The 27,776-nt window shown below is 40.2% G+C and overlaps 1 protein-coding gene across 19 annotated transcripts in view; it reads right to left on the bottom strand.

The window, feature by feature from the left end:
- Window positions 1-27,776, bottom strand: part of myo18ab (myosin XVIIIAb) — a 298,076-nt gene that overhangs the window by 201,925 nt on the left and 68,375 nt on the right. For 3 of the 19 annotated variants that reach the window (XM_043718447.1, XM_043718449.1, XM_043718453.1), the window contains exon 1: window positions 20,249-20,331. The exons of 15 other annotated variants lie outside the window; for them this stretch is intronic. The gene's annotated coding sequence lies outside the window, so the exon portion shown is untranslated. Of the gene's footprint in view, window positions 1-20,248; window positions 20,344-27,776 lie in introns of those variants that run through there. One more of the 19 variants, XM_043718452.1, reaches the window with a different exon arrangement.

Here is a 27,776-nt window from a genome sequence, read left to right as displayed (position 1 = left end):
TTTCAAGGCAGCCAGCACTTCCTCCTCTGCAATATGGGCATTTTGCAAGGTGTCACCATCTATCTCACTACTTTCTATATCTTCCACATCCTTTTCCACAGTAAATACTGATGCAAAATTCTTGTTTAGTATCTCCCCCTTTTTCTGCGGCTCTACACAAAGGCCGCCTTGCTGATCTTTGAGAGGCCTTATTCTCTCCCTACTTCCCCTTTTATCCTTAATGTGTTTGTAAAAACCCTTTGGATTCTCCTTAATTCTATTTGCCAAAGCTATTTCATGTCCCCTTTTTGCCCTCCTGATTTCCCTCTCAGCTAAACTCCTACTGCCTTTATACTCTTCTATAGATTCACTCGATCTATCCTGTCTATACCTTACATATGCTTCCTTCATTTTCTTAACCAAACCCTCAATTTCTTCAGTCATCCAGCATTCCCTATACCTACCAGCCTTTCCTTTCACCCTAACAGGAATATACTTTCTCTGGATTCTCGTTATCTCATTTCTGAAGGCGTCCCATTTTCCAGTTGTCCCTTTATCTGCAAACATCTGTGCCCAATAGCTTTTGAAAGTTCCTGCCTAATACCGTCAAAATTGGCCTTTCTCCAATTTAGAACATCAACTTTTAGATCTGGTCTATCCTTTTCCATCACTATTTTAAATCTAATAGAATTATGGTCACTGGCCCCAAACTGCTCCCCCACTGACACCTCAGTCACCTGCCCTGTCTTATTTCCCAAGAGGAGGTCAAGTTTTGCATCTTCTTTAGTAGGTACATCCACATATTGAATCAGAAAATGTTCTTTTACACACTTAAATTCCTCTCCATCTAAACCCTTGACACTATGGCAGTCCCAGTCTAAGTTAAAATCCCCTATAGCATTACAGCTGTGCTGAGGGAGGATATTCCCAGAAATACATCCAGAGAAGTTATTTGGGTGGAACTGAGAAATAAGAAAGGGATGATCATCTTATTGGGATTGTATTATAGACCCCCTAATAGTCAGAGGGAAATTGAGAAACAAACTTGTAAGGAGTTCTCAGTTATCTGTAAGAATAATAGGGTAGTTATGGTAGTAGGGGATTTTAACTTTCCAAACATCGACTGGGATCGCCATAGTGTTAAAGGTTTAGATGGAGAGAAATTTCTTAAGTGTGTACAAGACAATTTTTTGATTCAGTATGTGGATGTATCTACTAGAGAAGGTGCAAAACTTGCCCTACTCTTGGGAAATAAGGCAGGGCAGGTGACTGAGCTGTCAGTTGGGGAGCACTTTGGGGCCAGTGACCATAATTCTATTCGCTGCTGAACAAAGAGACCTTGGAGTGCAGGTTCATAGTTCCTTGAAAGTGAGGTCACAGGTAGATAGGATAGTGAAGACGGCGTTTGGTATGCTTTCCTTTATTGGTCAGAATGTTGAGTATCGGAGTTGGGAGGTCACGTTGCGGCTGTACAGGACATTGGCTATTCACTGTTGGAATATTGCGTGCAATTCTGGTCTCCTTCCTATTGGAAAGATGTTGTGAAACTTGAAAAGGTTCAGACAAGATTTACATGGATGTAGCCAGGATTGGAGGATTTGAGCTATAGGGAGAGGCTGAACAAGCTGGGGCTGTTTTCCCTGGAGCGTCTGAGGCTGAGGGGTGACCTTTCAGAGGTTTACAAAATTATGAGGGGCATGGATAGGATAAATAGACAAAGTATTTTCCCTGGGATTGGGGAGTCCAGAACTAGAGGGCATAGGTTTAGGGTGAGAGGGGAAAAATATAAAAGGGACCTAAGGGTCAACTGTTTCACGCAGAGGGTGGTACGTGCATGGAATGAGCTGCCAGAGGATGTGGTGGAGGCTGGTACAATTGCAACATTTAAGAGGCATTTGGACGGGTGTATGAATGGGAAGGGCTTGGAGGGATATGGACCGGGGGCTGGTAGGTAGGACTAGGTTGGGATATCTGGTCAGCGTGGACAGGTTGGACCGTAGGATCTATTTCCATGCTGTACATCTCTATGAATTTGTTTCTCAATTTCCCTCTGACTATTAAGGGGTCTATAATACAATCCCAATAAGGTGATCAACCCTTTCTTATTTCTCAGTTCCACCCAAATAACTTCCCTGGATGTATTTCCGGGAATATTTTCCCTCAGCATGTCTGTAATGCTATCCCTTATCAAAAACGTCACTCCCCCTCCTCTCCTCTCTTGCCTCCCTTTCTATCCTTCTGTAACATTTGTATCCTGGAATATTAAGCTGCCAGTCCTGCCCATCCCTGAGCTATGTTTCTGTAATTGCAATGATATTCCAGTCCCATGTTCCTAACCATGCCGGAGTTCATCTGCCTTCCCTGTTAGGCCCCTTGCATTGAAATAAATGCAGTTTAATTTATTAGTGCTACCTGTCCCTGCCTACCCTGACTGTTTGACTCGCTTCTGTTCTCAACTGTACCAGTCTCAGATTGATCGCCTTCCTCACTATCTCCTTGGGTCCTGTGTCCATTTCCACACCCCCCCTTACTAGTTTAAATCCTCTCGAGCAGCTCTAGCAAATCTCCGTCAGTATATTAGTCCCCTTTCAATTTAGGTGCAAACCGTCCTTCTTGTACAGGTCACTTCTACCCCAAAAGAGAGATCCCAGTGGTCCAAAAACGTGAATCTTTCTCCCATACACCAGCTCCTCAGCCATGCATTCCTCTTCTCTATTCTCATATTCCTGCCCTCACTAGCTCACAGCACCGGGAGTAATCCAGATATTACTACTCTCAAGGACCTCCTTTTTAAGTTCCTGTCTAACTCTCTGTAATCTCCCTTCAGAATCTCAGCCTTTTTCCTTTCCTATGTCGTTGGTTCCAATGCGGACAATGACCTCTTGCTGGCTCCTCTCCCCCGTGAGAACATTCTGCACCCTCTCTGAGGCATTCTTGATTCTGGCACCAGGGAAGCAACACACCACTCTGATTTTTCACTGCTGGCCACAGAAACGTCTGTCTGTACCTCGGACTACAGAGTTCCCTAACACAATTGATCTCTTGGAACCCGATGTATCCCTCACTGCATTAGAGCCAGTCTCAATACCAGAATCTTGGCTGTTCGTGCTACATTCCCCTGGGAATCCATCACCCCCTACATTATCCAAAACAGCATACTTGTTTGAAATCGGTTTAGCCACAGAAGGCTCCTGCACTACCTCTCTAACCTTTCCTGGAGTTAACCCAGCTGTGTGACTGTATCAGAGACTTTCCTCCCCTTTCCTATAATTGCCATCCATCACGTACTGTTGCTGTTGCAAATTACTCATTGCTTCTGTCTGTTCAACCAATCCATTTGATCTGATAAGATTCGCAACCAACAGCATTTATTGCAGATATAATCCGCAGTAACCCCTAAACTCACTTTAAACTCCCACATCTGACAAGAAGCGCATTTCACTGTACTAAAAGCCATCTTTGCTCCTTCACAATGTACAGACCCAGAAAATAACACCGTCTTATTCCTTTACAAAACACTGCCCCAGTTTAAATTAATAGTTATGGCTTATATTTTAAGTTTAATCAAGAGACATATCTCAAAAACAATCAAGAAAGAACACATTCTACTCAGTACTGCAGACTTTCTGTAGGTCACACTTAAAAACAATAAACTTACCTGCTTCTGTGCTGTAAACTTCACCCATACAGTTCCTCCAAGATCAGTTGTGAATTTCACTGTTTGTTAATTTTCCCAGACGCACTCCGATGTCCAGCAATACATGAATTCAAACAGCAAATGCAGTAACCTCAAAGGAGCAGCTGTTACTGTTTTATATGCTGTTGCATTGTTTTTCCCATCCTCCATCTTGGATTACCCAGAATCCTTACTCACACCGATATCATTTTATATCTCTTCTCAAAGCCATTTCTACATTCAGGTTTTATGAACATAGTTCAGCCCTCTCCATTGCTTTAATAGCATCATTAATTAACAATGCTGCATTTTCACCTTTGCCTCAAACTTCAGAGTTTTGTGAGAATATGACCAAGAACACAGATGACAGTAGTGTGGTAGATGTTGTCTCCATGGACTTTAGCAAGGCCTTTGACAAGGTTCTGCATGAAAAACTTGTTAGTAAAGTCAGATCACGTGGGATTCAGGGACACCTTACCAATTGGATACAAAAATTGGTTTGACAACAGGAGACAGTGGTGAGAGAGGGTTGTTTTTCGGTCTGCAGGCCTGTGACCAGTGGTGTTCCACAGGATTGGTGCTGGCTCCACTGTTGTTTGTCATTTATACAAACTATTTGAATGGGAATATAGGAAGCATGATTAGTATTTTTGCAGTTGACACTAAAATTGGTGGTACAGTAGATAGTGAAGAAACTTAACTAAGATTACAAAAGGATCTCAATGAATTGGGCTAATGGACTGAGGAATGGCAGATGGAGTTTAATTTAGATAAATGCAAAGTTTTGCTTTTTGGTAAGCTGAACAAGGGCTTATATAGTTAATGATAGGGTCCTGGGGAATGTTGTCAAACAGAGAGACCAAGGAGTTCAAGTACATAGCTCCTTGAAAGTTGCATCGCAGGAGGACAACATAGGACACAGTTACAGGGCAGTACAAGCCCAACAATCCTCGACGTTGCGCTGACCTATGAAACCAATCTCAAGCCCATCTCAACTACACTGTTCCATTATCATCCATATATTTATCCAAAGACCATTTAAATGCCCTTAATGTTGGGGAGTCCACTACTGTTGCAGGCAGGGCATTCTATACCCTTACTACTCTGAGTAAAGACCCTATCTCTGACATCTGTCCTATAGCTTTAAATTGAGGGGTGATAGATATGTCCCCCCTTGCTAGCCATCACCGTCTGAAGAAAAAGGCTCTCACTGTCTATGTCTCTATTAAGTCACCTTTTAACCTTCTTCTCTCGAACGAAAATAGTCCCAAGTCCCTCAGCTTTTCATCACAAGACCTTCCCTCCATACCAGGCGATATCCTGGTAAATCTGCTCTGCACCCTTTCCAATGCTTCCACATCCTTCCTATAATACGGTGACCAGAACTGTATGCAATACTCCAAGTGCAGCTGCACCAGAGTTTTGTACACCTGCAACATGACCGCATGGCTCTGAAACTCAATCCCTCTACCAATAAATGCTACTATAGCATACGCTTTCTTAACAAGTCTATCAACCTGGGTGGCAACTTTCAAGTATCTATGCACACTGACACAGATCTTTCTGCTCATCCACACTACAAGAATCTTACGATTTGCTCAGTACTCTGCATTCCTGTTACTCCTTCCAAAATGAATCACCACACACTTTTCCACATTAAACTCCATTTGCCACCTCTCAGCCCAGCTCTGCAGCTTATCTATGTCCCTCTATAACCTGCAACATCCTTCCACACTGTCCACAACTCCACCAACTTTTAGTGTCATCCGCAAATTTACTAATCCATCCTTCTGCGCCCTCATCCCGGTCATTTTTTAAATATGACAAAAAACAGTGGCCCCAAAACAAATCCTTGTGGTCCACCACTAGTAACTGAACGTCAGTATGAACATTTCCCACCAACCACCACCCTCTGTCTTCTTTCAGCTAGCCAATTTCAGATCCAAACTGTTATATCACCCTCAATCCCATGCCTCCATATTTTCTGCAAAAGCCTACCTTGGGGCACCTTATCAAACGCTTTATTGAAATTCACATAAACCAGTACAACCGCTTTACCCTCATCCACCTGTTTGGTCACCTTCTCAAAGAACTCAATAAGGTTTGTGAGGCATGACCTACCATTCACAATATCATGTTGACTATCCCTAATCAAATTATTCCTTTCCAGATGATTATAAATCCTATCTATCTCTTATAATCCTGCCCAACACTTTACCCACAATCGAACGAAGGCTCACTGTCTATAATTACCAGGGTTGTCTCTACTCCCCTTCTTGAACAAGGGGACAAACATTTGCTATCCTCCAGTCTTCTCGCACTACTCTGTAGACAATGACAACATAAAGATCAAAGCCAAAGGCTCTGCAATCTCCTCCCTAGTGTCCCAGAGAATCCTAGGATAAGTCCCTTTTGGTCAGATTGAAGTTATCTATTTTCACACTTTCCAGAATTGCTAACACCTCCTCCTTATGAACATCAATCCGTCTAGTCTAATAGCCTGTATCTCAGTATGCTCCTTGACAACATTGTCTTTTTCCCATGTGAATACTGATGAAAAATATTTATTAGCGCTTCTCCAATCTCCTCAGACTCCACACACAATTTCCCACTACTGTCCTTGACTGGCCCTAATCTTACACTAGTCATTCGTTCATTCCTGACATATCTACAGAAAGCTTTAGGGTTTTCCTTGATGCTACCTGCCAAAGACTTCTCATGTGCCCTCCTGGCTCTCCTTCGCTCTCTCTTTAGGTCTTTCCTGGCTAACTTGTAACTCTCAATTACCCAAAATGAGGCTTCACGTCTCATATTTACATAAGCTTCCTTCCTCCTCTTGACAAGAGATTCAACTTCTTTAGTAAACCAAGATTCCCTCGATTGACCATTTCCTCCCTGTCCGACAGGTACATACTTATCAAGGACACGCAGTAGCGCAAGCTCCACATTTCAATTGTGCCCATCCCCTGCAGTTTCCTACGCATTGTAAATCTTGCCTAATCCCATCGTAATTGCCTTCCCTCCAGTTGTAACTCTCGCCCTGTAGCGTTTCCAGTCAATATTTGGAAAGTTAAAGTCCCTCATATCAACTACCCTGTTACTTTCAATTCTATCTAGAGTAATCTTTGCAATCCTTTCCTCGACATCTCTGGAACTATTTGAAGGCCTATAGAATACTTCAAAAAGGTGACCTCTCCTTTCCTATTTCTAACCTCAGCCCGTACAGTAGATGAGTCCTCAAACATACTTTCTGTCACCGTAATACTGTCCTTGACTAACAAAGGCACACCTCCCCGTCTATTACCTTACTGAAACAGCTAAATTCGGAAACTGCAGCAGCCATTTCTGTCCCTTCTCTATCCATGTCTCCGAAATGGCCACAACATCAAAGTCCCAGATACCAACCCATGCTGGAAGTTCACTCATCTTATTCTGGATGCTCCTGATGTTGGAGTGATCACACTTAAAACCACCTTCTTGCCAGTACACTCATGAGTACTTGAAACCTTATTCATGATGTCATTACTCTCAACCTCCTGTACACTGGAGCAACAAGTCAGGTTCCCATCCTCCTGATGGGAAATTTCCCCCCTAGGATACAGGTACACCTCTGGTTCAGGTGTAGACCATCTCATTTGTAAAGGTCCCACCTATCCCAGAATGAGCCCCAATTAGTCAAGTATCTGAATTCCTCCCTCCTGCACTATCCCTGTAGTCACATGTTCAGCTGTTCTCTCTCCTTATTCCTTACCTTGCTAACACGTGACACATTAACAAATCAAAGATAACAATTCTGTTTGTTCTAGCTCAGCATCCACCCTAGCTCCCTCAATTTCTGCCTTACATGCCCATTGCTTTTCCGACCTGTGTCATAGGTGCTTATGTGGACGACGACTTGGGGTTGCTCCCCCTCCCTCTTAAGGATGCCGAAAACACGATCCGAGACATCACGGACCCTGGCACCTGGGAGGCAACACACCAACCGCAGGTCTCTCTCGTTCGCACACCATCTTCTATCTGTCCCCATAAGTATGGAGTCCCCAATGACTAATGCTCTTCCACTCTTCCCCAATTCCCTTTGAGCAACAGGAACAGACTCTGTGCCAGAGACCTGTACCCTTTGGCTTACCACTTAAGATTCTTATGGCTCCCCTCTCCCCCCTACCAAACAGTATCCAAAACGGTATACTTGTTATGCCAGGGAATGGCCACAGGGGATCCCTGCACTGACTGCTTCTTACCCCTCCTAACAGTCACCCAACTAGGTTTATTTCTCAGAGTAACCACCCCCCTGTAGCTTATACATATAACTGTCTCTGCCTCTCAAATGATCCTGAGTTCATCCAGTTCCAGCTCCAGCTAATATGGTCTTCCAGGAGCTGGAGTTGGGTGCACTTTACCACAAGGTGGTAAAACTGACATTTGGTGAACTTGCTTTCATTGCTCAGACCATTGAGTACAGGGGTTGGGACGTCATGTTGCAGTTGTGCAAGACGTTGGTGAAGCTACTTATGGAGTACAGTATACATTTCTGGTTGCCCTGCTGTAAGAAGAATTATATTAAATTGGAGATGGTGCAGAAAAGATTTACAAGGATGTTACCAGAACTGGAATGTTTTGAGTTATAAGGAGAGGCTGGATACGCTGGGACAATTTTCACTGGAGCATAGAAAGGGTTGAGGGGTGACCTTACAGAGGTTTATAAAATTGTGAGGGAATAGATCAAGTGATTAGCAAAGGTCTTTTCCCTAGGGTAGGGGAGTTCAAAACTAGAGGGCATAATTTTAAGGTGACAGGAGAAAGATTTAAAAGGGACCTGACGGGGAAACATTTCTATACAGAGGGTGGTTCATATATGGAATGAACTGCCAGAGGAAGCGATAGATGCTGGGACAGTTAGAACATTTGGATAAGTACATGAATAGGAAAGGTTCAGAGGCAAATAGTCCAAACGTAGGCAAAAGGAACCAGTTTAGTTTGGGAGACCTGGTCAGCATGGACTACTTTGACCAAAGGGTCTGTTTCCATGCTGTATAACTTTATGACTCCTAGTTTCCTGTCCTCCTTAGATGTCCTGTACTTTTCAAAATTCAAGTCCCAATCCATATTATTAAATAACCATGTCTCTGCAATGGCTAAAATTTCTAATGGCTGTTTTGATTTGCAATCGCAAATAAACAACTTCTACCACTTTGCCCTCAAATCTTCTTGGTTACTTCCTCAAAAAACTGAGTCAAGTTTGTGAGACAGAATTTGCCCTCTCACAAAACCATGCTGAGTATTCCTAATCATTTGTTGTCTCTCCAAATGCATGCAAATCCTACCTTTCAGAATCACCTCCAAAAACACATTGAAGTCAGACTCTCAGATCTATAGTTCCCAGGCTTCTCCTTGCATCCCTTAAAGAAACTTGCAACATTAGCCACTCTCCAGTCATCCAGAACCTAATCTGTAGTCATAAATGAAACAAAGATTTCAGCAAGGGGCCCCACAATTTCCTCAACTTCCCACAATCACCCAGGATACACTAGATCAGGTCCCAGAGATTTATTCACCTGTACATTTTCTAAGACCTCCAGCACTTCCTCTTCTCTAATATGAACTGTTTTCAAAACATTAATATTTATTTCCCAGAATTGACTAGCCTCTATTTAAAAATATTCTCTCCCATCTCCTGAGGTTCAACACAAAGACAACGTCTTTGATCTTTAAGGGGCTTACTCTCTCTAGTTGCTCGCTTGCTCTTAATGTACTTATAGAATCTCTTTGGATTTTCTTATCTGCCAAGGCTATCTCATATCCCCATTTTGCCTTCCTGAACTCCCTCTTAAGAATCACCCGGCACTCTTTACACTGGTGAAGAGATTCATTTGAATCCTGTTGTTTACATCTAATATATGTTTCCTTTTTATTCTTGACTAGAACCTCAATATCTTTATCCTATCAGCCTTACCTTTCTCTCTGAACTCTCGTTATCACACTTTTGAAAGCCTCCCACTTATCAGACATCCCTTGACCTGCGAACAGTTTACTCCAACTTTAAAAAGTTTTGTCTCATACCATTAAAGTTTGCTTTACTCCAATTAAGAACTTTAACTTTTATGGATGGCTTATCCTTTTCCAAAACTATTTTAAAATTAATTGAATTATGATCACTCAACCCAAAGTGTTCTTATTATCACTTCAGTTTTTATGTTCTTTAACTCCTTCTTCCCAACTTTGCTCCCTTGCTGCCACTATTTAGTTTGAAAACACTCCACATCCTTAATTATGCAGTTGGCAAGACTACTAACTCCAACATGCCTCAGGTGAAGACTATTTCATCAGTACAGATACCACTTTCTTAGCAGTGTTGCCAATGCACCATGATGTAGAACCCACCTATCACAGACCAGGCCATAATTATTTCTCTCAGTGATAATGCTATGGCTTTAAGAGGTATGTTTTGTCCTGGTTTCTTTTAGAGTGAGAAATTGGGGAATAATTGTCTAACAATCTATGAGAAGATAAACAACGTGGAGTTTTTTTAAAAAAAGAAACCTGGAACAATAGAAGTAGCCTGAATGGGTGTGATCAAGCTCTCATAGATCCAGGATTTTAGTAGGCTTTCAGCAGTTATTGCTGGGGTCTCAGCAGGATTTGAAGGCAGTGAACCTCTCCCAGCTGTTATATCTGCAACAGCTCCCCAGAGTGTATCTTTTTCTTGCTCATAGGATTGCATGTGAGACTATTGCACAATTACTACCTTTGACAACAGTTATTAGCTCAGCACACAAAGAAGACAAGAGTTGAATCTGTATCAACTAGCCACCAACTTCATCCGTTTAGTTAAAACAGACCTATATTTCACACAGTTTCTTTATGAAAAGATTAACAGCAGGCATACAATTCATTCAAGGCTAAAATCCAAGTGCACATCCACTAGTTTTTCAATGACATTCCCTCAACCCTTAACAAAAATAAAGGCTAATACCCAAGAATAGACCCACGCTGACCAGACATTTTCTCCCAGGTCTTGGGTTCCTGTCCACACTTCCAAGTAAGTGGTGCACAACTTCGAAGGTTGCTATCCAGAGTTTTTGCCGATGGCAAAACAAAATCCTTCATTTTTATCCATTTCTCTTATCTTCCCAAACTGTGGTGTCTTGTTCTTGCTGGTTCTTAGCTCATATGACATGCTGTTGTCTTTCCACTATTGGCGCTCACTCCAAGGACACCTTTAGGATTAACCTCATTACTCTTCCACTAAACAAGGTCTTCTCCTTTACGTCATCATCAGAGCTGATCTGGTTGAAACCAGCCCAAGCCAATGGCTAAGGATCAGGTAACATCAGTTCATAAGCTTGCTGTTTTTATATTTGAGCAGCCCCAGCCAACAAGACAAACTGTTTTTTTAAATTTGCCTTTTTGCCAAAGGAGTGGCAAAAGTGGTTAGGAGATGTTACTATATTGAAACAGTTACTGTCTAGTAGAAAAATAATCTATTTTTTGTTGAGTTTTCCAATAGAGTTGTTATCCTTCCCTGTGCATTGTACTGTTTGTAGTTCAGTGTTTATTCAACTTATGCTACAGTTGAAAACATGTTTGTTGTATTTTAACTATAAGGTTTGCATAAATTGTGTTTTACTTAATGTCAAGTAGCTTGACCAGTCAAATCATATCTGGAACACAGCAACTCACATTTACCCTTGAAATAAGAAAAAATGGAGTTTAGACTACCTGCATAATATACATTGAGAGGAGCTCTGGTCTGGTCCATAACGATAGGATTAGCCCTGAGCAAATACACGTATCGCTCAGGCAATAAATTCAAAGAATATTACTTTCAAGGTTCTGATTTTTAATTTAGCATCTAGCTCCTCATACAGACATAACAGAACCTCTTTGCCCAGTCATATCATGTCATTGGTAGTTACATGGACCATAATGACTGGATCCTCCTTCTCCCTCTGCATTTTCCTCCCTATTCCTGAGCAGATAGGGATGGAGAATCATAGATGGCTCATAGCCCAGCAATGGGCATGTAACACAGCAGTTTGGAAGTAAGCACTTTGCTGCAGAGAATGATGTCAATCTTCCTCACAATAAATGCCCCCATACTACCACTACGCTCCTTGCTGCTTCCCCTCTTGAATGGTTTTCTATACTGCAGTCCCATAGTTAAACTTCAATCTCATCCAGAAAAATTGAAAGAACCTCAAGCTCAATTTCAAAATGCTGAGGCTACTGCATCCATGTCCTCTAAGTCCACTGACCTATCTTGCTTATAGTCACATTCTCCTATCACTCAGCAAATCTGATGACCCTTTGTTCAGAGGTGTGACTTGCTCTGGTAGAAATAATCCAGATAACTCTCGCCTTCCCTGTGCATCATAGTGTTTGTAGTTCAGTGTCTATTCAACTTACAGTTAAGTGGAAAATTATGTTGACAGTTAACCTTTTGAGCCCAATTTTATGGACATTCTCTTACAAGTCTTGCTCAGTTTTCTCTTTTAAAACGAGACTAAACATAAAACATTAATCACAGAAATGTAACTAAAATTAAGGAATTAGGAACGTTCAGTATGAAATTAATGCATTACACATTTCTTTCACTTGTAAGTGACTCCAGAACCTGTTAACAAAATCATCCTGAAGACCATGTAGTTGTACACCATTTTTTATCTGGCATTCATGAATGGTTCTTCACTTTCCATTTTGTCCAAATTTTATATTATACGTAAAAATTTGCTAAAAATACTAATCACTCAAGAATGATTACTGTATGAAAAATAAATTTAGGTTAAATGGTTTACTGCAAAGATTGAGAAACATAATTAAATTTAGCCAAGCACAACTTTAGCTTCCATTGTTAACTTGCTATATATTAATTTGTCTGTTGATAAACTTTGACCCGGAAACAATATGGAAAGGCAAATGTAAATTTCTTTAAAATGTCAGTGAAATCGTTTTTTTTTATATAAAGAGAAAAGGCTTATAAAAGTTTGCATCAACTCTCATTGTGATCAATTGTGATTTTCTTGGATAAGAATAAATTCTGGTTCATATGACCTTAACCTGGAAGGATTTAAAATCAGAAGCACACTTGAAAAAATTGGAGAGAAAGTGTTTATATCTTTAAATGGTCACCAATACATGGTACAGCAGTAGGTATCAAATTTCTGACCTAAATGACACGAAATGCACCGAATCCTAAATAGCATCAACTACTGCTCGGGCACATGCAAAAGCTGAATTTGTGTTGGAGTGTATCCTGAATTTTGGAAAGTTACACCATCATGACTGATGTGATCAAAGTGTGTTAGTCAAATTGTTTCAACTAAGATATTTTTTTATAAATATTAAGAAAACTGAACCATCATCTGGAGAAGATGGTACATGTATGATAACATATACCTCTGAGTTACTGATTTTAGTCAACTGCTCTGAACATTGATAGCATGAGGCAAATATAAGTGAATGTAATGGCAAAACTTGAGAGAAAATAACTACATGCTTTAGTTAGAAATTGTACAGCAAATGATATCTGGTTAAAAATACGGATTTGATTGAAAAGTAAGTATAACTAATTAGATAAGACATACAGATATTAAAATAAATTCAATGTATTGATTCATGTAGAACAAGAAGTTAACCAGCGAGAAAAGCAAAAAAAGGTTGACTTTAAACTTATAATAGAAAAGATGCTTTGTCTCATGCTCTCAATATTCACAGCAGTTGACTAAAATCAGAAACTCAATGGTGTGTCTTTTGAGCTATTTTTGGCAATTTCTGAATAGCCAAAAATATCAATTTGAATTTGATTAGATTTGGTATTTCAACTTTTGATAGCCTTTTGGTACAGCCTCTTACTTATTCACAAGTATTTTGCTTATAAATTTTACTAAAAAAAAATAAAATTAGTAAATAATTTCATTAAGTTTTACAGTTACAACTAAAACAAACTCTACCCTTGAATATATGCCTGAAGTGGGGAAGGTAGAGAGAGAAATCCCAGATCCTTAAAATATCTGGGGTGTTTACAACAGTTAAGAATTATTAGATTTAGCTGGCTGTGTGAAGGAAGGTAAGAGCATTTGAAAGACTGGCTTAAATTCAGTAGATAGATGATGTCACAGAAATATTCTTGATTTAAGTTTGGGCTGAATAGAGAGCTATCAGCTAAAAATCACTGAGGAATATATTACTTAATTATTGCTTGGCAATGTTCTTAAGTGCCTATTTTTTTCCTTTAGATTACATCATTGATTTGTCTATCAAACAACTGAAGTAATGGAATTTACTTACTCGACTTCTACTTACCCTTCAACGTGAGTATGGAGCATGAAAACTTTGAAAACGAAATGAAATTACAATTACAAGGAATGACTTTCAAACACAAATTTCTGGTCTAATGTCACAAAATACATGGGACTCTTGCTACAAAGACTACATCTGGATCTAGCAGTCAATTAAGGCAATAATACATCTTGATAATCTATTTTGTGGTCTAATTTAGATTTTTAGCCTGTCAAGCTTATTTTTCTCCAAACCTTCCTTTGACTTTTAGAATGTTTTCTATTTAAGCTTTTTACCTAACTTCTCCAAGGAACACTTAAAAGTCCCAGTCTTTCAAACATTTTTGTTTAAATTCTTGTCATTCATGTCCAAATTTGTACAAATATTTGCTTGCTTCTGTTATTCACTTTTTAAAAATTCTAATTTATTATTTGAGAACCTACTTGGAAAGTAAGCAACCTTGGTTAACAAAGAATAATAGGTTCACACTCTGGCAATTAACATATTTATTTTAAAATGAGAAACACCATCTTTCAGAAAAAGGTCAGCATTAATTTCAGAATTTAGAGGTTGAGCTCAAACTTCAGGTCATTTATTCTTATCTGCTCCTGGATCAAGACCTCACCAGTGAACAATGGTATGATTGTTTCTAGGACTGTCACTGACACAATCTCCTCTTCCCTCCTTATGACATTACTTGCCACCTTAATAGTTCCCCAACTTCATACAACCCATTTCTATCATTTTCTTCCCAAAAAACACCAGGACTGACCCGGCAGACCTACCCGTTTCTGCACATTTCTTTTTGACTATTTTATCTTCCAATGTCCAATTTCTTGCCACCTACACTCCATTCTTCTGACATCTTATGGCAATTTGAACAATTGGCAATTTGAATAATTTCCAATTTCCTGGCCTTAAACACCAATGCCTCAACACCTCCATTCCGCCCCACAAGAATGTGAGGACTTTTCACTTCTTCCTTGAATGGAGGTTTGAACAGTCTCCATTCACCATGATCCTTCTCTGCCTGGCTGAAATTAGTCTCTCATTTAACAACTTCTTAACTTGCTTAATTTCCTCCAAATATGGCCATGGATACCTATATGGGCCCTAGTAATACTGCCAATTTCTGGAGGTTTGTAGAATATTCATTGCTCAAATCTTAATTGGGGTGGGGCTCCACCATCCCACAACACCTTATCTGGGACATCAGTATTACTTCCTGCTCCCATCTGGAAAAGGAAATCCTTTTTTTCAGTATATCTTTCACAGTTCTATTGCCTTCACTGGATCCATCCCCGAGTCATATCTACATTAACTTCTAAGTCTTCACATCTGGTGTGTTAGACTGTTTAACTCCAACAGTTACATGGATTACACTTCCTCACACCCCAATTCTTTAGATTTGGATTAGACGAATTACAGCGTGGATACAGGCCCTTCGGCCCAACAAGTCCACATGACCCTCCGAAGAGCAACCCATCCAAACCTATTCCCCTGCATTTACCCCTTCACCTAATGCTATGGGCAATTTAGCAAGGCCAATTCACCTAACCTGCACATTTTTGGACTGTGGGAGGAAACCTACGCAGACATGGGGAGAATGTGCAAACTCCACACAGACAGTTGCCTGAGGCAGGAACTGAACCCAGGTCTCTGGCGCTTTGAGGCAGCAGTGCTAACCACTGTGCCACCGTGCCACCCAGAAGGGCTCATTATGTTACCTCAGGTTCTCCAGCTCCATCACATGAGCTCACAATGCAGTCTCCTCTGGATCAAGGAGACTAAATGCAGACCCAATACAGAAACAGTCCCAAAGTTTTGGTCATTTTATAAGACCATCTTGCTCCTCACATTTCTGCCCGTGGTCTCCTGCAGTATTCCAGTGAAGCTCAACTCAAGCATCTCAGAATTTTACAGCATTCTGGACTCAACATTTATTTCACCAACTTCACCACCATGAAGTCTATCCTCCACAGATATTGCCAGACTTTAGGTTTTCCAATTTTTTTTCATTTATTAAATAAAAGTATGTACAAACTTTTAAATGATTGCCTCCATCACAATTCTGTAATAAGTATCAAATTTCAGAAACCTTAATCTTATTGCCATATTATAGTAGCTGCAATCTTTACTACTTTCTCATAGTATTTCAAATTTATGAAATAAAATCTTAGAATGTGGAAACACCGAGAAAGCAGAATTTATTTCTCATTCCCAGTGGACTGGGTTTGTGTGTAGGTCAGAGAGTGGGGAGAATGTCCCACCCGTTAAAAGCAGTAATGACCCAGATGGGTCTGAGTTTTTAATGACAATTCTGCACCTTGCTGGCCAATTAGTGTCAGCCAGTAAAATTTTATTTCCCTCAAATTAATTTACAGGGCTATTTGAACACAAAGTCTCTAGGGCATCAGTCCAATTATATAAATCTCCATGCTATCAGATACTGCTTAGATTGCACTCAAATTTCCATGTGCTTAAATAGATTGAATCCCATCAAATATCAGAACTAAATGGTATAAACATTTCAGAAGATCCTGCAGAGAAGCCATTAGTTCACTGTCAAAAAACTACTTCTGCCAAAACCACAATGGCACTTCTTGCCTTTTAATATGACAATGTGAAAATCATGAGTCAGACAGATTATAATCAACTAATTTATGTTTTGATAAAGGCTTTGGTTTTCAGTGATGCTGTAAGTTAGTTTATGGCAGACTTTCAAATGTCAGAGAGAGAAAAGAAAGAGGGTAGCCACCTGAGCAAAAGAGAAAAAAAGAGGCCTGCCACATGAGCAAAAGAGAAAGAAAGATGCCTTGCATTTAGTGAGTTTTTCCTCACCTCAGTTGCCCAGAAGCAATTTGTCACCAATTAAGTACTTTTGGAGTGTGATCACGCTAGTAATATACCAAGTTATCACAGTTAGTCATTATCTCAGTTAGTGCTGTCTTCACGAGCTCTCTCATAAAGGTCAGCATTTCATTGTATCAGTCTCTATTCTGGGACGAATACAGTATTTGGGAAAGTGAATCATTACATTCATCGCTATCTTAAAAACGTTGACTTTTAGCCTTTACTGTTCCATGGTCCAATAACAGTAAAGTAATATTAATAATTGCTTAAAGTTTACAATATTCTTCACTTTGACAAAGGAGGTATTTAAGTAGCTTACAGTGCAATAATCAATTATTATATTAATACTCTCTCTCAAAAATCTTGCTATTACCCAGAACATAACATAGAACTGAAGAATAGTCTTCAGGTTATGGGTCAGATGTTTCAGCACTGTCCAAAACACTAATACAGCCACATTCCCATCTGATAGTCAAAAAGATCTCAGGTTTGAGTCTTACTCCAGGAGTTCAACATGAAAATCTAGATGGAAATTCCAGCCTTCTGAGAATGTTGCATCATTGAAAGTACTATTTTTCACATACAAATCTATGAATTAATAACAAAATTAGGCCTCAAATTGCCATTCAATAGATTCACAGCTAACCTAATTACTTATCCCAATACCTCCTATCGCATCATGTCCATGTCAGTGATCAAACATCAATCAATCAATTCTAATCCTATTTTCCATCACTTGGTCCAAAGCCTTGTTTCAAGTGTTCATCTGAATATTTCTTAAATAGGATTGAAGGCTTCCACCTCTACCTCTACAACTCTCTGGATGAAAAAATTATTTCCATACATGCCCTCTAAACTTCCTGCCCCTCACCTTAAAACTGTGCCCCTCGGTTACTGGCCCTTCTACGAAGGGGAAAGGCTTTTGCCTATCTCCCCTGTCTATGCTCGTAAGAACATTTTACACATTAATCACATCTCTATTCATAGCTGAATCAGCCCAGGTCACATCTTTTCTACACCCGGTCCAGTGCTATCACATCTTTCTTATAATGTGGCAGCCAGAAGTGTACACAGTTCTCTAGCTGTGGCCTAACTGAAATTATGTACAGATCCCTCATAACCTCCTTGCTTGCATATTTCTTGCCACAACCAATAAAAAGCAAAGTATCCCATGGACCACTTTGACTACATTAACTGCACTACCTGCATCTACGAACCTTGTCACCTGCTAGAAAAACCTCACAATTTGGTAGGTGTCATCTCCCTTTTACAGGCCATGCTAACTATTTAAAATTAATTCATGCCTCTCAAAGTGGAGATTAATTCTGTCTCTCTTTTTTCTAATAATTTCCCTACCACAGATGTTAAACCACCTGGCCTGTAGTATCTGGGTTTGTTCCCTAACACCTTTCTTGAATAAAGGGAATACCTTAGCTGTCCTCCGGCACCCATCCTATAGCCAATGAGGTTTTGAAATATAAATGTCAGAGCCCCTGCAATCTCCTCCCTTGCCTCACAGTAGCCTGATACAACTGGACCTGGGTATCCAATTTCAAGCCTGCTTATACCTCTCCCCGACTTCTGTCCCGGTTTCCATATCTATATCGTCCCTTTCTATCAGAAATACAAACGCAATGATCTCATTTAAAAGCTCAGCTGTGTTATGAACCTTTTTGTATCTACCCTAAGCTTCCTTTCATTTTCTTATCTAATCCTAAAAGTTCCTTGGCATCCAAGATTCTCTATGCTAGGTGACTCCATCCCTCCACCTTTTGGGGTCATGCACTGTTTCCAGAAAATCAACTAAAAACAACTATACATGCCAGTAGGACAGTGTATCATGAAAGCCACTGGCCAGTTTTGATATTTTCTTTCATTAGTCTTTCAGTCTTTTGTGTGAATACAGGTTGAAAGCAAAGGTTAATGGATTTAAATCATAATTAGATTACTTTGTTGTTCACTTTTGTTCTAAAGTCACTATACTGCTAAAATAAATTGCTAAGTCTTTTGTTTAAACCCAGTGTCTGAAGTTCAGTTAGCCTGGAACTGGTTATTCATTACTAAAGAACAAATAGGATCAATTTTGAGGGTCTTTGAAGGTTTTAATTTTATTGTGTTGCAAATACAGACATAGGAAAGCCAATTTGACTTGGCGGTCTCTCTCCATGTTATAACAAAGATAACTGTCAATGGTATTGGAGTTCATATATTAGCATGGATAGAGGATTAGCTAACTAAAAGAAGACAGAGTTGAGATAAAGGGGGGATTTTCAGTACAGCAACCCATAAATTGTGGTGTTCCACAGAATCAGTCCTGGGGCCACAATTATTTACAATACACATTAATATCTTTGGATTTTGTCATCCAAGTTAAGCAGGTTAGGTGGACTGCCCATAGTGTCCAGGGATGTGCAGACTAATGGATTAGCCATGGGAAATGAAGGAAACAGAGATAGGATGGGGGTTTAGGTCTTAATTAAAAAGGTGTTAAGATAATCAAAAATCATACATAGAAAAGTAAAACTGTATGTGATAGAATGCAGAAAAGAGAGTCTTGAATGAATTAAAGCTTAAAGTGGAAAGCAGGTAGCTGGCCAGGAAAGCAACTACACTGTCGAGTTTGGAGGTACTAGGACATGGAAGAGCGTCTCCAATGGAAAGTAGGCTGAGTGAGGGCAAAGATATATTTCTTTAAAATTTTCAAAATTCCTACCCATATATTAAAAGATAATGTTTATTTGCACCAAGTCTAATTTTAAAAATAGCTTAATTTTATTGCAGTTATGATAAACTCCTAAACTTTAAAATGAGGTAGTATTTCACAGAATCTATTTGCATTACAATGTAGGCAACACTATAGCAAAGAAAGCATCACATTGTTACAAATAGGCATGACAAAATTACTTTTATTTAATCACAATAAAGAAAATGTAAGTTCAAAAGTTAAAAACTGCATTAAAACTAAATTAGACATCACAATAAACAATGCACGGTGGAATCATTAACAATACGCTGATTTTAGAACCAAAAACTTGAGAATATTTTTAAGCACTTCCAATTCCAACAATCCATTCTATGAAACAAGAAAATACTGTTTTAATGTACAAGTGCATCGAACAAATGTAAAGTTGTATACATACTACTTTGAAATGGCATATATGAATCTCTCTCTTTTGGTTCAAATAAATCTTAAAAACTTAGAAGCAATTTGCACAGACCAATATAAAGAAATAGAAACCTGTTAAATTGCAGGTAACCTTTCAGATTCATTTTGGACAAAATGATTCAGCAATAGAACCAGACATGCCTGCACCACTTTCTGTTATCACTAAAAATAGACACGGACAACAACTTTGGCCTAAACAAGGCAAGACATGAACTGTTAGTTAAGAAAGATTGGTAACCTGTGTTACATCATCTAACAATTCATGAAAGCAAAACATAAAACTAAATTTTAAATACCTTGTTTCTGGCTTTAAAGGTAAATCTCAAAATGCCAGCTACACACACTCCCAATGGTGCAGTTTTAAAGAAGTACTCCAGCCACTGATGCAAGCTTCCGTTCAGAGTGAAGGAGAAATGTGATAGGTTGTCAAAGTGTCATTTCACTGATACTGCAACTAGACAGCTGGGTTGTTACAGGCCTCCTAAAAATAACTGAAGAATGTATGCTCAGGTTCAACAGTTGGTCCTTCATCACAACTTTTCTTGACTTTATTCTCTCCTTTTGAAGTCATTAAAAATAGCACTGTATATAAAATGTTATAATACAAAGAAATGTTATCGTCTGATTGTCGATATGTCATATTTCTGGAGCTTTTATTCCCTTTTAATGGAAGCAACACCATGGTAATCATTGACGTAATTTCCATTCAGGGAGAAAACAAAACCCTCCTTTTCCTGTTCAGAACTAATTTGCAACACATGTTTGTTATAGATATAGCTGTTTAACCCTTTAAAGCTGGCCACTATTTTTCCCACTTCTTCAACACAAATGTGATTAAAATTGTAGTTAACACTGTAAATAGTACAAAAAATGTAAATGAGATGAAGTTATAGGGAATGCAATGGTGTAATCTACAGTTGCTATGAGTCCTTCAGTTGTATTTAGCAAAAACACCAATAGCTCACTAAAATGACTAATGTGTGATTTTAGAATGTGGGCTTATTATACCATACAATGCATTATTTGGCTGCTATTGCAAGTTGTGCAATAATGAGCTTATCCCTTGATAGCATCTTTGTGTCTATCTCCAACAACGTAACAATCCGCAGTGCACAGAGGTCTGATTTTAAATTACTTGAAGTCTTGAAATGAAATTTGAAGCCACAAACTTCCAAGTTAGAGGTGACTGGCTTGAAAGGTAACTTGCAGGGGGTGTTCCCCATGTATCTGCTGTCCTTGTTGGTAGTGGTTGTAGGTTTGGAAAGTGCTGTCTAAGGACACGGTGAATTTCTGCAATATGTTATGTAGGGTAGTGAGCTCAAATCTAGGGGCATATTTTTAAGGTGAGAGGAGAAAGATTTAAAAAAGGACTGGGGTGTAATTTTTTAAATTTTCAAACACAGGAGTGGCCCATTTGTGCAAGGAACTGCCAGCGGAAGTGATGGATACCGGTATATTTACAATATTTAAAAGACATTTGGATAAGTATATAAATAGGAAAGGTTCAGAGGGTTATGGGCCAAAAGTAGGCAGGTTGGACTAGTTTGGCTTGGGAACATGGTTGGCATGGACTAACTGGACCGAAGGGTCTGTTTCCATACTGTATGACTTTTGACTCTACATAAATAGTACGCTCTGCTGCGACTGAACAGGAAGTTGACAGAGTGAGTGAATGTTTATAAAGTGTGGTGCCAATTATATGGACTGTTTTATCCTGGGTGCTGTCAAACTTAGAGTACAGTTGGAGCTGCAGTCATCTGTGATGCCTAGGACCTCAGGATGTGGAAGTGGACCATCCACCCAGTATTACAGGCTGAAAAATGCTTACATATCTCCAATTCTTTCTCTACATTCCTAAAGAATGTACCTGGAAATGACAGTGGTGAAAACAGCCCTGTAAAGCATTACTATCATCTGGAGGCTAGTGGCAATACTGAGCACGCTGACGAAAAAGACTAGTCAAGCAACGGCCTGATAAGGTCGTACTGACAGATTCATACCTTTCATTGGGTGTCTCGGACATCACTATTACCAATCCTGGATATACTGTATCACACTTGCAAGCCAAACCCAGCAGATGCAGCAGCACAGTGGTATACAGTCAGGAGCGAATTGCGAATTCCCAACAATGACGCCAGACACCATGAAGTTTCATGGCATCAGATCAATCATGGGCAACGAAACCACCTGCTGATTATCGTATAATGTTCATCCTCAGCTGATAAGGGAGACAAGAACACAATGTACTCTGGGTGCAGAATTTCAATGTCCACCACAAAGAGTGGCTCAGCAACAGCACTACTGATCTAACTGACCACATAATAAAGAACATTACTGCTAAACTGGGTCTGCAGCAGGTGGTGAGAAAACCAAATGGAAGGAAAAACAAACATTACCTCATCGTCAACAATCCACCTGCCACTGATGCATCTGTCCATGACAATATCAGTAAGAGCAATGGTAGAGACAAAGTCCTGACTTCAGTGATAAATAACTTACATAATGCTGTATAGTACTTTCAATTGTGCCAAATGGGATGAAATTTGAATAGGTATATCTACTCAAGACTGGGCTATCAGCAGCAGCAGAATCATACTCTAATGTAGTCTGTAACCTCATGGTCTGGCATAGCCTCTCCTCTATCATTAACCCTGGTTCAAAGAAGAATGAATGAGAGCTGGGAGCAACATCAGACATACCTTAAGTTCATAAGATATAGGAGCAGAATTAGGCCATTTGGCCCATTTGATCACGTCTGATATGCTCCTCACCCCTATTTTCCTGCCTTCTCTCCATATCCCTTCAACCCATTACCAATTAAAATCTCTCTAACTCTTCCTTAAATTTACTCACTGTCCCAGCATCCACCACACTTTGGGATAGTAAATTCCACAGATTCACAACCCTCTAAAAGTAGTTGTTCCTCCTCAACTCTTAAATTTGATACCCCTTGTCCTAAGAATATGAACTTTTGTCCTAGAATGCCCAAGAGGAAGCATCCACTCCACATCTATTTTATCCACACTTTTTATCATCTTGAATACCTCAATTTGGTCTTCCCTCATCTCCCCAATTCCAGACAGCTTAGGCCTAAACTGTTTGATCTCTCCTCATACGTCAAACCCCTCATCTCTGGGATCAATCTCTGAAATGTCTCCAATCCCACTACATTTTCCCTCAAATGTTGGGACCAAACTGTGCACAATACTCCAGGTGCAGTCCCACCAATACCTTGTATAGTTGCAACAATACTTCCTTACCTTTATGTTCTATTCCCTTAGCTATAAAAACCAAAATTCCATTTGCTTTCTTTATCTACTGTACATGCACACTAGATTTATGGGACTCATGAATGAGTACACCTAGATCCCTCTGCACTGGAGCAACCCAAAGTCTCTCCCCATTAAGATAATTGGTCACCTTCTTATTTTTTTGACCCAAATGCATAACCTCACACTTATCCACATTAAACTCCATCTGCCACATTTGAGCCCACTCTCCTAACCATTTGTGAGGTTCTTATTTCTTCATTGCAATTTACTGTCCCACCTATTTTTGTGTTGTCCACAAATTTGGCTATAGAGCCTTCTATCCCTGTATCCAAGTCATTAATTTAGATTGTAAATAGCTGGGGTCCAAGGACTGAACCGTGTGGCACCCTATTAGTTACATCTTGCCATCCAGGAAAAAAAAACCCTTTATCCAGACTGTCTTCTCCCCATCAGCCAGTCATCTATCCAAGCTAATAAAATTACCCCCAATCCCATACAATCCAATCTTGTGAATTAACCTTTTAAGCGGCACCTTATCATACGCCTTTCAGAGGGCCAGATAAATTACATCTGCAGCATCTTCGTTATCCACTTTGCTTGTTATTTTGAAGAACTCTAGAAGATTAGTCAAGTATGATTTGCCCTTCATGAAACCATGCTGATTCTGATAGATAGCATTTCAACTTTCCAAATGTCCTGATATTGCTTACTTGAAATTTGATTCTAACACTTTCTCAACAACAGATGTTAAACTAACTAGTCTGTAATTTCCCACATTTAAAAAGGAAGACAAAATAAGGGCCTTATCTTAGCCATTTTCCAATCCACTGGAACTTTTCCCATGTCCAGAAAACTTTGGAATATTGTAACCAATGGATTACTATCTCAGCTGCCACTTCCTTTAATACTCTAGGCCTGCATAGCCATTTCACAGCATTCTAGAATAAACCATATTGTTGTGGGTCTGGAGTCCCAAGGACGCATCAGGCTCGAGGGACTTGTCTGTCCTCAATCGGAATAGTTTGCTTAGTACCTTTTTCCTATCAATGTTGATTGTTCTAAGTTCTACTTTATCTATTGCTTCTGACTTGCCCGTTCCAAAAGGAATGGTACTATTGTTCTCCACCGTGAAAACTGAGGCAAAGTATTGATTCAGCATCTCTGCCATCTCAGTGTTCCCCACTATTAATTCTCCAGTTTCATTTTCCAAGGGACCAATATTCACATTCACGACTCTCTTCCCTCTTATATGCCTATAGAAGCTTTTGCTATCGTTTTTGATATTTTGTGCTAGTGTTCTTTTGTAATCTACCTTAACTCTTTTTATTTTTTTTTAGTATCCCTTTGTTTATGTTTGAAAGTTTTCCAATCTTTCATCCCACCACTGGCCTTTGCAATATGGCATACCTTAGTATTTGACTTTATGTTGTCATTGACCTCCTTGTTTAGCAATGGATGTTTTTTACACCCCTCCCACTCCCTTACCATCTTTGTTTCTCACTGCAATATATTTTAGTTGTGAGGAATTGAGTTACTCCTTAAACATCTGCACTGTTCATCCACTGTCTTACAACTTAGCCTTCCTACCCAATCTACTTGAGCCAAATCTGTCCTCATGCTGATAATTTCCTTTGTTTAATTCCAGAATACTACTATGGGATTCCACTTTCTAATCGCCAAACTGAATTTTGAATTCTATCATACAATGGTCACTACTCCCTAAAGGATCCTTAACTATGATGTCATCAACTAATCTCTCCTCATTACACAATATCAAATTCAAATCCTGCTCCCTGGTTGATTCCACAACATACTGTTCTAAGAAACAATCTCTTAATACATTCAATTAACTCTGCCTCCAGGCTACCCTTGCCAACTTGATTCTTCCAATTTATGTGCATGTTAAAATCACCCATGATTATTTCTGTACCTTTCTTGCAAGTCTCTAATATTTCCTGATTTATATTGTGACTCACTGCAGAACAACTGTTTGGGGACCAATAGATTATTCCTACAGAGTACTTCTTCCCTTTGCTACTTCTTTTGACTACCCAGGTTAATTCCACATCTTGAACTCCCGGTGCTTATGTTATTTCTCATTACAGCACTGATACCCCTCCTTCATAACCACCTTTTCCTTTCAGACTATCTTTCCGAAATGCTGAGTACCTCTGGATATTCAATTCCCAGACCTGGTCTCCTTGTAATCATATTAGATTACTTAGCGTGGAAACAGGCCCTTCGGCCCAACAAGTCCACACCAGCCTGCCAAAGCACAACCCCACCCAGACCCCTATATTTACCCCTTCACCTGGCCAATTCGCCTAACCTGCACATTATCTCAGTAACTGCTACCAAATTGTACCCTTCGGTTTCTATTTGCGCTATGAACTCATTAAGTTTGTTTCAAATGTTTCCTGCATTTATATAACAAAGCTTTTAAATCTATTCCACTGTTAAATTTCCCTACTCTTTAAATATAATTCCTTGCTGTATAGATATTCACTTTTTCTGTGCCTCACCTTTATGTCTGATAACCATCCGCCACATTGCTAACCTGCACTGTTCCCCCCTCCTTTAAGTTGGGATTTCTAATTTCTCCTATAACTGAACCCTTCCTACCAACACCCCCCCCCCCCCCTCCCAAACCTGATGTTCGGACAGTGGGGCAGCCCTACCACCTCTCCTCAACCTCCTCTTCTGCCCCCCCCCACCAAAAACACCACCACCACAAGTTAGCTTAAAACCCTGTCCACAGCCCTAGTTATTTGATTTGCTCAGATCCCAGCAAGATTCAGATGAAGACCGTCCTATGAGAACAGGTCCCTATTTCCCCAGTACTGGCACCAATGTCCCATGAATTCAAACTCATTTCTCCCACACCAATCTTTGAGCCACGGATTTACCTGCTTAATCTTATTGAGCTTGTGTAAATTAGCTTGCTGATCAGATAGAAATCCAGAGATTACCACCTTTTTGGTTCCGCTTTTTAAATTTAGCTCCTAGCTGTTCATAATCCTTAGTTTTATCTATGTTGTTTGCTTCTAAGTGGACCACGATCACTGGATATTTACCCACCCACTCCAAGTTCCTCTGCAGCCCAGATGAGATAGCCCAAACCCAAGCACCAAGTAGGCAACACAACCTTTGGAACTCTTGATCCTGGTCACAGAGAACGGTGTCTATGCCCCTAACTATATTATCCCCAATTACAATGACATTTCATTTCTATCCCCCCCACTTGAATTGTTCCTTGCACCGCAGTGCTGTGGCCAGTTGGCTCATCCTCCCTGCAGTCCCCATTCCTGTCCACACAGGGAGCAAGACTCTTGAATCTGTTGGACAAGGACAACAACTGAGGCTCCTGCAGCTTTACCTCTTAGATCCCTCTACCTGCCTCAGGGCCAGCCATACCCTCCTGTCCCTGACCACTGGCCGAATTAGAGTCAGTCAGTCTAAGGGTGTCACTGTCTCCTGAAACAGAGTGACTAGATAACTCTTCCCCCTCCCTGATGTGCCCCAATGTTTGAAGCTCAGACTCCAGCTCTTTTTTTTATTTCAAAAATATACTTTATTCATAAAATAATTTGATGGTCTGTACAATTGGTCATGCCATACATACGTAAACATTTGCATACAGAGATCAGAACTTATCATTCATATATACAGGTCTGTACGTTTATCAATCATATGTCCATATATTTAGCTGAGGCATCAGCAGAGCCCAAATGACTGCATGGGCCCCCTGTTCTTCTTAAGCAGGCAGATGTTACACAGTGGTCTTTCCCCACTGCGCCTTGGCGGCAGATGCCCCAAGCTTCAGCGCGTCCCTCAACACGTAGTCCTGGACCTTGGAATGTGCCAGTCTGCAACACACAGTCAGGGTCAACTCCTTCAGCTGGAAGACAAACAGGTTTCGGACCGCCCAGAGAGCGTCCTTCACCGAGTTGATGATCCTCCAGGCACAGTTGATGTTCGTCTCGGTTTGCATCCAGGGGAACAGACCGTAGGGCACAGAGTTCCGCGTCACGGCGCTGCTCGGGACAAACCTCGACAAACACCACTGCATTCCTCTCCAGACTTCTTCTGCACAGGCACATTCCAGAAGAAACACGCACTATTGTAGAACTGACTGTATGTAAATACTTTAATGGTCTGTACAGTTGGACATGCCATACATATGTAAACATTCCACTTGTTTGCATACCGAAAACAGAGTAATCATTCCTATTTACAGGTCTGTATGATTACATTTTTAGCTGAGGCATCAGCAGAGTCCAAATGACTGCGCAGGCCCCCTGTTCTTTTTTAGGCAGGCAGATGTTACACAGTGGTCTTTCCCCACTGCGCCTTGGCGGCAGTTGCCCCAAGCTTCAGCGCGTCCCTCAACACAGTCCTGGACCTTGGAATGTGCCAGTCTGCAACACTCAGTCGGGGTCAACTCCTTCAGCTGGAAGATCAACAGGTTTCGGACCGCCCAGAGAGCGTCCTTCACCGAGTTGATGATCCTCCAGGCACAGTTGATGTTCGTCTCGGTGTGCGTCCCAGGGAA

This window comes from Chiloscyllium plagiosum, chromosome 28, assembly GCF_004010195.1.
Source record: "Chiloscyllium plagiosum isolate BGI_BamShark_2017 chromosome 28, ASM401019v2, whole genome shotgun sequence".
In the NCBI taxonomy this organism is placed as follows: domain Eukaryota; kingdom Metazoa; phylum Chordata; class Chondrichthyes; order Orectolobiformes; family Hemiscylliidae; genus Chiloscyllium; species Chiloscyllium plagiosum.
This window is presented reverse-complemented; position numbering and strand designations above follow the sequence as displayed.